This window comes from Syngnathus scovelli, unplaced genomic scaffold (genome assembly GCF_024217435.2).
Source record: "Syngnathus scovelli strain Florida unplaced genomic scaffold, RoL_Ssco_1.2 HiC_scaffold_25, whole genome shotgun sequence".
Taxonomy (NCBI): Eukaryota; Metazoa; Chordata; class Actinopteri; order Syngnathiformes; family Syngnathidae; genus Syngnathus; species Syngnathus scovelli.
The window spans coordinates 318,527-329,575 of NW_026061342.1; the positions used below are offsets into that span (position 1 = coordinate 318,527).

Here is an 11,049-nt window from a genome sequence, read left to right on the forward strand (position 1 = left end):
AGTGACACAGAGGACGGAGAGTTTTTTTTTCCCAATGATCATCACACACACATCTGGGTGTGGTGAGATTTGTCCTCTGCATTCAACCCATCCCCGTGTGATTTTGATCCATCCCCTGGGGGAGAGGGGAGCAGTGAGCAGCAGCGGTGCCGCGCTCGGGAATCATTTGGTGATCTAACACCCAATTCCACCCCTTAATGTTGAGTGCCAAGCAGGGAGGCAATTGGTCCCATTTTTATAGGTATGACCCGGCCGGGGTTTGAACCCACAACCTTCCAGTCTCAGGGCGGACACTCTACCACTAGTTTGAAGGATTTAATGATTTGGAGTGACACAGAAGGTTTGAAAAACTATTATATGTTTCACGCACACCCGGTCCTATTCTATGGAGCTCTCTTCGACCTCTGTGGCTGGAAGTGCCACCTCCAGGGATGGAAGTCCACGCTGCCACACGCCTGGAAGTCGATGCCGGTGCTTGGGGCTGTGTGGCGGTGAACTGTTTATGTTATTGTTATTTGATATATTTGTCATTTTCAAAACTTGTTCAGGAAAAAAAATATTATTCAGTGGTAATGTTGGACGTTTTCAATAAATACAAATTCATACAGTTTTAGGGTTCTCAGGTTAAAAAAGGCAATGCATGCACGGGGGCCCCCAGGGCTGCGTGCTTAGTCCATTGCTCTTCACCCTGCTGACGCATGACTGCACTGCGACCTACAGCGACAACCGCATAGTGAAGTTTGCTGACGACACGACTCTGGTGGGTCTCATCACGAAGGGCGACGAGACTCGGTACAGGTCGGAAGTTGACCTTCTGACCATGTGGTGCAGGGACAACAACCTCCTGCTGAACGTCAATAAGACCAAGGAAATCGTTGTTGACTTCCGGAAGGGTCACACAACACACCTGCCGCTGATCATCGACGGTGCTGTGGTGGAGTGGGTGAGCTGCACCAAGTTCCTGGGGGTGCACATCAGTGAGGACCTCTCCTGGTCCGCAAACACCTCGTCACTGGCAAAGAAAGCTCAGCGCCGCCTGTACTTCCTGCGGAAGCTCAGGCGTGCATGTGCTCCTCAGGCAGTCCTGTCTACATTCTACCGTGGCACCATTGAGAGCGTCCTCACCAGTTGCATCGCTGTCTGGGGTGGTAACTGCACTGAACAGAACTTGAAGGCCCTGCAGCGCATAGTGAATACGGCTGGTAAGATTATTGGTGCTTCGCTCCCCTCCCTGAAGGACATTTACACCTCCCATCTCGCCCGCAAGGCAACCTCGATTGCCAGAGATGTGAGTCACCCGGCTCACTCTTTGTTTGACCTTCTGCCCTCTGGGAAGAGGTATAGGAGCCTGCGCTCCCGCACCACCAGACTCGCCAACAGCTTCTTTCTCCAGGCTGTTAGGGCCCTGAACTCGCTACCCCCTTCTGCGTAGCGTGCGGCACTGTTGCGCTATTTTCTGGAATGTCTGCTGTACGCACACTTGCTCCTTTTTTTGCTCCTCTTATTTATTTATTTGTTGTGTTATTTATTCATTATTTATTCAGCACGCTTTTGTTATACTTGTTTACTTGTTTGTCTGTTGTGGGCCATGTCTTGTCACCATGGGATAGGGGGGAACGAAATTTCGGTTTCTTTGTATGTCTTCGGCATGTGGACAAATTGACAATAAAGCTGACTTTGACTTTGACTTTGACTTAAACAGTTCTACGAATCCTGTTTCACCCACTGAGTGTGTATGTGTGCCATACGTTTTTAGCAATTAAGCCCGTGACTGAAAATGGCGTGTGCGGTAAAGACGTCGGCCCATGATCAAGAAGGTGGTTCACCCCATGTGAGGCTCAGCCATTGCACTACGGTTGTGCTGACCTCTGCAAATTCCCCTACTGTGTGAATCTTGACTGCATTATTTCTGGTAGTGGGGGACTGTGTTCGCGCTCTCCTCTGGTCTTTCTGATGAAAACAAAAATTAAGCGCAGTAGTATGCACATGGAGTTTAAGTCTGCGATGCTGTGACACACTGAACGCTTTTGATTATGTAATTAACTGTACTCTGGAACTGTGTATTAGGGTTCTCCAGATTATTCTTATCGTATGATTATGTTGGAATGCAGCCTGTAATAAATAACCTAGCTAGATTAGTTTTATGCTTATGTTGGAATGCAACCTGTGATAAATCACCTAGCGTGTCCCATCCTACACAAAGTCGTAAAACACCCCTTGCTATGTTTTGACTAGAGGTCAAGGGCTTTCTCTATTCAGTCCACTCTTACCCCCACCCTGTTTCTCTTAATAAAAATGCTCTTGCAGGAGGCGAGAGTCAGACCTCCATTCGAACATCGCTGTACGCACAGCGACGAATGGACTCTCCACCTGCAGGTGTCTAAAGGGACTTACTCGTCTCCCGTGTGGTTCTTGCAAAACAAGTTGGACTGAGCGAATCTCTAACACTGTGCATTTGCTCGTTAAACTGTATTCACCAAATTAGCAAATGCAAAATTCAAAGTCAAAGTCAAAGTCTCCTTTATTGTCAATTCCTCCGCATGTCAAGACACACAAAGAGATCGAAATTACGTTTCTCACTATCCCAGGGTGACAAGACAGAGTTCACAACGCACATACAAGTAAACAACACAGGAAAAATAACATAAGAAGTCAACATCAATGAACAATAAGCGTGATAGCACGCTAGCCGCTCCCGATGCACAGCAGAGTCCGGTAAGATGACAGTCAACCAGGCCACTGTGAACACGAGCACACAGCAGGCACGCACTGTCCGGTTCGTGGATCCTATCAGGCGAACGCAACCCATCTTGTCGTCCCGCGAACGAACGTACGCCAGGAGAATGGAAGGCACGGATGGGCGAGCTGGGTTGGCCGCAAGCCTGGCCCGACGTCTCCGCGCTGGCCCCTCTTCCGCTGCCTCGCAGACCCGCTGCCGACGCATCCCAACAATGCTCCAGGACGGAGCAGTCCGAGCTCAGGACGCAGTCCAACCGGGGGAGGAAGAGCAGGCCAGTCCGGCATCGCTCCATGACGAAGCAGTCCGAGCGCTAACACCAGCAGCAAATCTCTCCGCACCAAAGTCCAGAACGCCATAAAACCCACGTCCGCCGATGTTGAGCAGAACATGCCCGCCGCACTAGTAGCACGACGTATCACACGAGACGAATACACACAAAACTGCCAGACAAACACTCAGTAAACACTCACAAAACACCGAACGGGACAGAGAGTGGCCGCTGCGTGTGCACGCGCCGCCATCTTGAACGGTAGTCTCTTTTCATTTCAATATGTAATTACCACGTTCCTGACTCGTCATATGATATGAACGTATCAAAACCTTTTTGTCGGCTGTAGGTCTGTCTTTTTAAGAATGCGCCCGATTGTTGTTCCTCATACATCACAAGTATGGATTTCTAGAAAACAACTTTTACTTTCTAAAGTAAAATGACAGAAATATTTTCTAATGTCAAATATCAAACGCCACCAACGCAGTGGAGGTGAATTACACTCCAAACCATGCCAGCAACGTCAAAAGCCTCAATTATTTGCGACACAAGGGAGACATAGAGCATTTCCGAAGTTTGAAAAATCATTTGAGAAATTACAATCGTATTTTGTTTCCCGATTTGTGTTGAATAAAGTTATGAAATTACAAATTTTCAAATAAAACACAGGGATGGGATCATTTCCCGTTCTCTCAGACCAAAAGTACACGTACCAAGACATACAACTGTTTTTACCATCAATAATCAAAATAGACGCCCAATATAATTGAAAGAACGAGCGCCATCAGTGTTCGATCAGATACCTACAATCCTGTGCGCCAACAATGTTTAAAGTAAGTGAGACATTAATGAACACAAAATACTCGTTTAAACATTCTAGTTTGCTTGAGTCCTTGTAAGTATAGTAAATCCATCAACTTCTATTGTTTGTATTAGAAGGAATGGTTGCTGCAATTTGAGTGTGAGACCGCCTGTGAATTTAGTGAGACCAGCAGTGGGGTGGCCCGTTTTGACTCAGATTTTCAGATCACTCGTTTCTCTTCAGATCAAATAAATCTTTCGCCTTTTACTAAAGATTTCTGTGGAGAGGAACAATAAAGAGTATACCATTTCCGTGGAGAGGAACAATAAGAGTATATCTCAATTTGTTGATGCTCTGCGAAAGAATATCAATATTGCAACGGATAGCCGCCTATATCATACTCCGTGCAACAATCATACGTTCACATAATTTATACCGGCACGTGTGAACATGTTCACATAAACAGAGAAATTATGCCGAGTGCAGACAGACAATCACGTTTAAAACCTCGTTTATCATCCATCCATTTATCCATCCTATTCCGCTTATCCGGGTTGGGTCGAGGGGGAGACAGCTTTAGGAGGGACTCCCAGGCTTCCCTCTCCCCAGCCACTTCATCCAACTCAACCCGGGGAATCCCAAGGCGTTCCCAGGCCAGCCGAGAGACATAGTCTTTCCAGCACGTCCTGGATCGCCCGCGAGGTCTCCTACTGGTGGGACATGTCCGGAACACTTCCAAAGGGAGGCGTCCAGGAGGCATCCTGATGAGATGCCTGAGCCACCTCATCTGGCTCCTCTCACCGTAGAAGAGCAGCGGCTCTACTCCGAGTCCCTCCCGGATGACCAAGCTTCTCAAGGGAGAGCCCGGACACCCTGCAGAGGAAACTCATTTCGGCCGCTTGTATTCTGGATCTCGTTCTTTCGGTCACGACCCAAAGCTCGTGACCATAGTTGAGGGTAGGAGCGTAGATCGACCGGTAAATTGAGAGCTTTGCCTTTTGTCTCAGCTCTCTCTTCACCACGACGGATTAGTACAGAGTTCGCATTACTGCCGACGCTGCACCAAACCGCCTGTCGATCTCGCGCTCCATCCTGCTCTCACTCGTGAACAAGACCCAAAGATACTTGAACTCCTCCACTTGGGGCAGGATCTCATCCCCGATCCGGAGAGGGCATCCCACCCTTTTCCGACCGAGGACCATGGCCTCGGATTTGGAGGTGCTGACCCTCATCCCGACCACTTCACACTCGGCTGCGAACCACCCCAGTGAGAGCTGGAGATCACGGCTTGAAGAAGCCAACAGCACCACGTCATCTGCAAAAAGCAGAGACGCAATGCTGAGGTCCCAGAACTGGACCCCCTCAACGCCTTGGCTGCGTGTAGAAATTCTGTCCATAACCATTATGAACAGAATCGGTGACAAAGGGCAGCCTTGGCAGAGTCCAGCCCTCACTGGGAAAGAATCTGACTTACTGCCAGAAATGCGGACCAAACTCTGGTATTGGTGATACAGGGACCAAACCGCCCTTATCAGTTGGCTCAGCACCCCGTACTCCCGAAGCACCCTCCACAAAACTTCCCGAAGGACACGATTGAACCCCTTCTCCAAGTCCACAAAACACATGTGGACAGGTTGGGCGAACTCCCATGCCCCCTCGAGGATCCTGCCCAGGGTGTAGAGCTGGTCCACTGTTCCATGGCCAGGACAAAAGCCACACTGCTCCTCCTTAATCCGAGGTTCGACCTCCCGACAGACCATCATCTCCAGCACCCCTGAATAGACCTTACCAGGGAGGCTGAGGAGTGTGATTCCCCTATAGTTGGAACACAACCTCCGGTCTCCCGTCTTAAAGAGGGGAACCACCACCCCAGTCTGCCAATCCAGAGGCACCGTCCCCGATGTCCACGCAATGCTGTAGAGGCGTGTCAGCCATGATAGTCCCACAACATCCAGAGCCTTTAAAAACTCTGGGCGGATCTCATCCACCCCCGGGGCCATGCCCCAGAGGACTTTTTTGATTACCTCAGTGAGTTCGACCCCAGAGATTGGAGAGTCCACCTCAGAGTCTCCAGGCCCTGTTTCCACAATGGAAGGCGTGTCGGTGGAATTGAGGAGGTCTTCAAAGTACTCTCCCCACCGACTCACGACGTCCCGTGTCGAGGTCAGCAGCACGTCATCTCCAGTGTAAACAGTGTTGACGGTGCACTGGTTCCCCCTCCTGAGACGCCGGATGGTGGACCAGAATTTCCTCGAAGCCATCCGGAAGTCATTCTCCATGGCCTCGCCAAACTCCTCCCACGCCCAGCTCGGGCTCCTTTTCAGTCAGAGAGGCGATATTCCATGTCCCAAGAGTCAGCTTCTGCAGCCAGGGATCGGTCCGCCAAGGTCCCTGCCTTTTTCCGCCGCCCATTTTGCACTGCACCCGACCCCTTTGGCCCCTCCGGCAGGTGGTGAGCCCATGGGAAGGGGGACCCATGTTTCCTTTTCGGGCTGTGCCCAGCCGGGCCCCGTGGGCGAAGGCCTGGCCACCAGACGCTCGCCTTCGAGCCCCACCTCCACGCCTGGCTCCAGATGTGGGGCCCGGTGACCCGCGTCCGGGCGAGGGAAAACAAAATCCATTTATGTTTTTCTTCATAAGGGGCTTGTGAGAGCCGTGCTTTGTCTGGCCCTTCACCTAGGATCCGTTTGCCATGGATGACCCTACCAGGGGCATGAAGCCCCAGACAAGATGGCTGCTAGGATCATTGGGGCGTGCAAACCCCTCCTCCACGGTAAAGTGATGACTAACGAAGGGGCTTCGTTTATCAATGCAGTTTAACTTCTGGTGGGACCCATTTGAATTGGCACATGCCAGTCTATTGTAATTTGGCAAAAAATATTGTTTTTAAATAAAAAACAATAACCAACCCTGTCAATTGCACAAGCACTCCTCTTTACTGTTCACAAGCACAATCACAAGTACAAGTCGTCTTCATCCATAAGCACATGAGTCTTTCCTTGTTAAAACACAGCAGCCCTACAAAAAATGTTCCATCAACTTTTAGTGTCTTAATAGACAATGATGGTATTTATTTAAATATTGAAACAAAATATCTACCTCCTTCAATGTTACACGTGAATGCACATACAGAGAGAAGTTTTATTCATTTTGATAAGGCTACATGAAGCAAAATATAAAGGTGAATACACACTGTTTTCGTGCACCATTTTAGCCCAATTCCATCATTTCCTTGTCTGTCTGTGCCTCCTTACCAGCAAATTTCTGGAAGTCCACATGGCGTCTTTGATGGCAGCAAAAGTGAGCCACTGCTTTGTAAAGTCTTCTTGCTTGATTTTCAACGGGCTCACCCCATAGAGTACAAGGTTCAAGATTCAAGATTCAAGAGTTTTTTATTCGCCATGTTTGAGCGTGCCAAACAAGGAATTTGACTTCGGTAAATCACAGCCTCTGTTCAACATTTAGGTGACTAACAACAACATGTGAAAAATGAAAGATATTCTCAAACATCCCCTGATCTTAAACTGATCTTAAACTCCCAAGAGGGCAAGGAAAAACTCATAACTCCAGCTAGGGGAAATGAGAAACCTTGAGAAGAGACCACAGATGGGAGGGTCCCTCTTCGAGGATGACCAGGCTGCAATGGATGCAGAGAGGACACATAGTACAAACAGTGTAAACAAAAAAGGTGTGGAAAGCGGGATGTTATTGCACAGTAATGACTCTGAGACTCTAAGAGTGGTGTGAGTTCATCAGAGCGACAGCCTGGGGGAAGAAGCTGTCTCTGTGTCTGCTGGTTTTAGTGTACAGAGCTCTATAACGGCGTCCGGAGGGGAGTAGTTCAAACAGGCTGCAACCTGGGTGCGAAGGGTCTGTTGAGATGTTGATGTCTGCATTCAACACTTCCCTTGCCGGGAACTGCAGGTCGCCCACAGGTATACGGCAGCCATGAACTACCTGAGCAGGTGCCACACTGACTCCTGGGCGCCACAGCCAGGTCGGGGGCACGTTGAGAGCGCTGATATGCCCCGGGAGTGCATAACGGACCTGACTGGGAGGCCATCATGGGCCACCATCCACGACAGGTCCCAACAAGTTTGTTTCGAGAGGGCGGGGTGGTTGACGTTGTGCCAAACTGTTGTGGGCTCGCCGAATGCGGGTCCGAGCACTGGACAAACCACTTCCCGCTGTACGACAGAGATCATAGATCTGTGACTTGTTAAAATGTCACTATTTTCTTGCTCTAATTTAAAGTTCTTCAAAAACTTTTTGGTGAAGAAATAAGAAGGTGGCGCGTTAAAAGACACAGGAATTCATTGGTCGATGGGTATTAGCTTTAGTTTCCGGAGGTATGTGTCACGTCTCGCCCTGCTCCACTATGTGTCTGTCTTGGTTTCTGTCTGTGTGCTCGCCCCTCCCCTCCTGTGTGCCCATGATCAGTGTGATTGGTCCCACCTGCCTCTCGTTACCTGTCGTGTATAAAAGTCCTGTCTGCCCCTCTCTCCCTGTCGGATCATTGGTTTTGGTCATTGGTTTTGGTTCCTGTCGTTCGGTGTGTCGTCCTGTCTTGGTGCCGTCATGTCCTGCTGTCTTCTTGTTCCACGTCCCGGTCAGTCAGTCAAGTTATTGTTTAAGTCATGTCAGTTTACCGAGTCTGTATTTTGAGTTGCTTCAATAAACCCTGGTCCGAGCTGCACTTGGTCGTCCTGCTCCATGCTCCACCACCCGACCGTGACAGTATGAGCCCATCCAGAATCGTGTCATTGCTTGGCTTTTCGATGCATTTGGTGTAACGAGCGCGCTTCGCAGGTGCAGGGCAACATATCTGCTTCCGAGGAAGAGTTTTAAGTTCGGGACTCCTTCTCCTCTGTTTTTTTTTCTTTTTCTTCATGGTGTCCCTCTTCAGTCCCTCTGACTTGGATTTCCAGGTGAAGTAAAAAATGGCTCGGTCCAATTCTAAAAGCAACTTACTTGCTGGGATGAAAACAGAACTGATTAGTAAAAGCAAGGGTAAAATCACCACTTTTATGGTTAAAATTCTCTCTTCTACGGTCAGCTCTCTTAATCCCCCAAACCCAAGAACAGATACTACACTTTATCTTAGCCAAAAGGCAGAAAAGCGATGGAGTATGCGAGTGAGGGACTCGCTTACAGGCTTCCCCGTCTACCCATTCTCACCAACGGTTTGTTAGAATAGGCCTCTTTGGCACATGTGATTAGCTAGGGAGCTTGAGCTATGCCATTATATCGCTGTAACACTTCTCTTGCTTTATTAGCTTTCTCTACTCTATGAAACCCTTTGCACATATGTAGAAGTCGCTCTCGGTTAAGATGACAAGGTCACACATTATCACACAGGCTAGGCAGTCGCCTCCTTGCAGGAAGGCGGCCAGAGTAGTATAAGAGCAGGAACCTTGGCGCTGGGAGAGGAACCTTCTTCTGCATCTCGCAGAAAGGGCTCCACAGCTGTGCATCAATCATTTTGGCATACATTAAATAGTTAAACTGTGAAGGCTTTCTCTTGGTAATTACTGTTAGCATATCGAGCATTAAGTCAAGTTTATTTGTATAGTCAAGTCAAGTTTATTTGTATAGCCCTAAATCACAAACAGTCTCAAAGGGCTTCACATAGCCAAAATTGACAATTATTCTCAATTAAAGATAAAGAACTGGGAACAAACCTAACAGGTTACAGTACGGAACAGAGTGCTGCTCTAATGGGCACTAAAAAATCGGCAAACTTGTCTGATGACTTATTTGTTCACTCTTCTTCATCCGCAGTAATGCATGTAGTAGTTCACGAGGCATATATGTGTCCCCTTTGACCAGTCTCTATCCAAATACACAGTGTAGATACCTATTAAAATGGTAGACCCGATGAACATGAAAGGCAAATGAGAATTTGCCAAGAACTTTCCAGGGTCATCATATGTACAACGGCTGCGCCAAAAGGAGTCAGGCCAGAAGAATAGAGCGGAACTAACACAAGATTTGAACGCACGCCTTAGTAGAGACTGAGAGCCTAAATCCAGCGCTTCAGCGACACTACCTACCAACTGCAGTTTCAACATTGAATTTTGTTGACATTTCTAATAAAATGTGAAAGTGGATAAAAAGTTGGTTTCTCCACCAGCATCCAGGTTAGTGCTGCCCGACTGAGCTTTGTTCATAATGTAATGAGTGACAGTCAGAATCCAGTTACGAGTTGGAACCGAATGCTTGTTAGCCGATTAGAGGACTTGATGAATTGCTAGCACTGAGCAGCAGAGTGGCGCAGCGGGAGCGTGCTGGGCCCATAACCCAGAGGTGGATAGATCAAAACCATCCTCTGCTGTTTGTCTGGTTTGGACCTTCTTTCAAGTCATGCTTTTGAGAAAAAATGTCGTGCGCATTATCTTTTCCACACGTTGGTTGTGCTGCACCTGGAGGCAGGGCTCGAAGGCGAGCGTCTGGTGGCCGGGCCTTCGCCCATGGGGCCCGGCCGGGCACAACCCGAAAAGGAAACGTTGGTCCCCCTTCCCATGGGCTCACCACCTGTGCGAGGGGCCAAAGGGGTCGAGTGCAGTGTGAGCTGGGCGGTGGCCAAAGGCAGGGACCTTGGCGGTCTGATCCCCGGCTGCAGAAGCTAGCTCTTGGGACATGGAATATCACCTCTCTGGCTGGAAAGGAGCCCGAGCTGGTGTGCGAGGCAGAAAAATTCTGACTAGATATAGTCGGACTAGCCTCCACGCACAGTTTGGGTTCCGGTAGAAGCCCTCTCGAGAGGGGCTAGACTCTCTTCCACTCTGGAGTTGCCCACGGTGAGATGTGTCGAGCAGATGTGGTGGGTATACTTATTGCCCCCCCGGCTGGGCGTCTGCACATTGGGGTTCACCCCGGTGAACGAGAGGGTAGCTTCCCTCCGCCTTCAGGTGGGGGGACGGGTCCTGACTGTTGTTTGTGTCTATGCCCACCCTTCTTGGAGTCCCTGGAGGAAGTGCTGGAGAGCGCTCCTTCTGGGGACTCCATCGTTCTACTGGGTGACTTCAATGCTCACGTGGGCAATGGCACCAGTTGCTCACGTGGGCAATGGCACCAGTTGTGTCATCAGATTTGCGGCCGCATGTTTTGGACACTCGGGAGAAAAGAGGGGCGGAGCTGTCAACTGATCACCACCTGTTGGTGGGTTGGCTCCGATGGTGGGGGAAGATGCTGGTCCGACCTGGAAGACCCAAACACTCTGTGAGGGTCTGCTGGGAA

At 49.3% G+C, this 11,049-nt stretch overlaps 1 non-coding gene and 2 pseudogenes across 1 annotated transcript; 2 read left to right on the plus strand and 1 right to left on the minus strand.

Moving 5' to 3' along the window:
• Positions 1-1,778: 1,778 nt before the first annotated feature.
• Positions 1,779-1,944, plus strand: LOC125993055 (U1 spliceosomal RNA). Its single transcript, XR_007489960.1, has one exon. It is a non-coding gene; the product is annotated as a U1 spliceosomal RNA (small nuclear RNA).
• A 2,091-nt stretch (positions 1,945-4,035) lies between these two features.
• On the plus strand, positions 4,036-4,120 carry LOC125993047 (U5 spliceosomal RNA; annotated as a pseudogene).
• A 4,606-nt stretch (positions 4,121-8,726) lies between these two features.
• LOC125993042 (U2 spliceosomal RNA) lies at positions 8,727-8,934 on the minus strand (annotated as a pseudogene).
• Between the last annotated feature and the right edge of the window lie 2,115 nt (positions 8,935-11,049).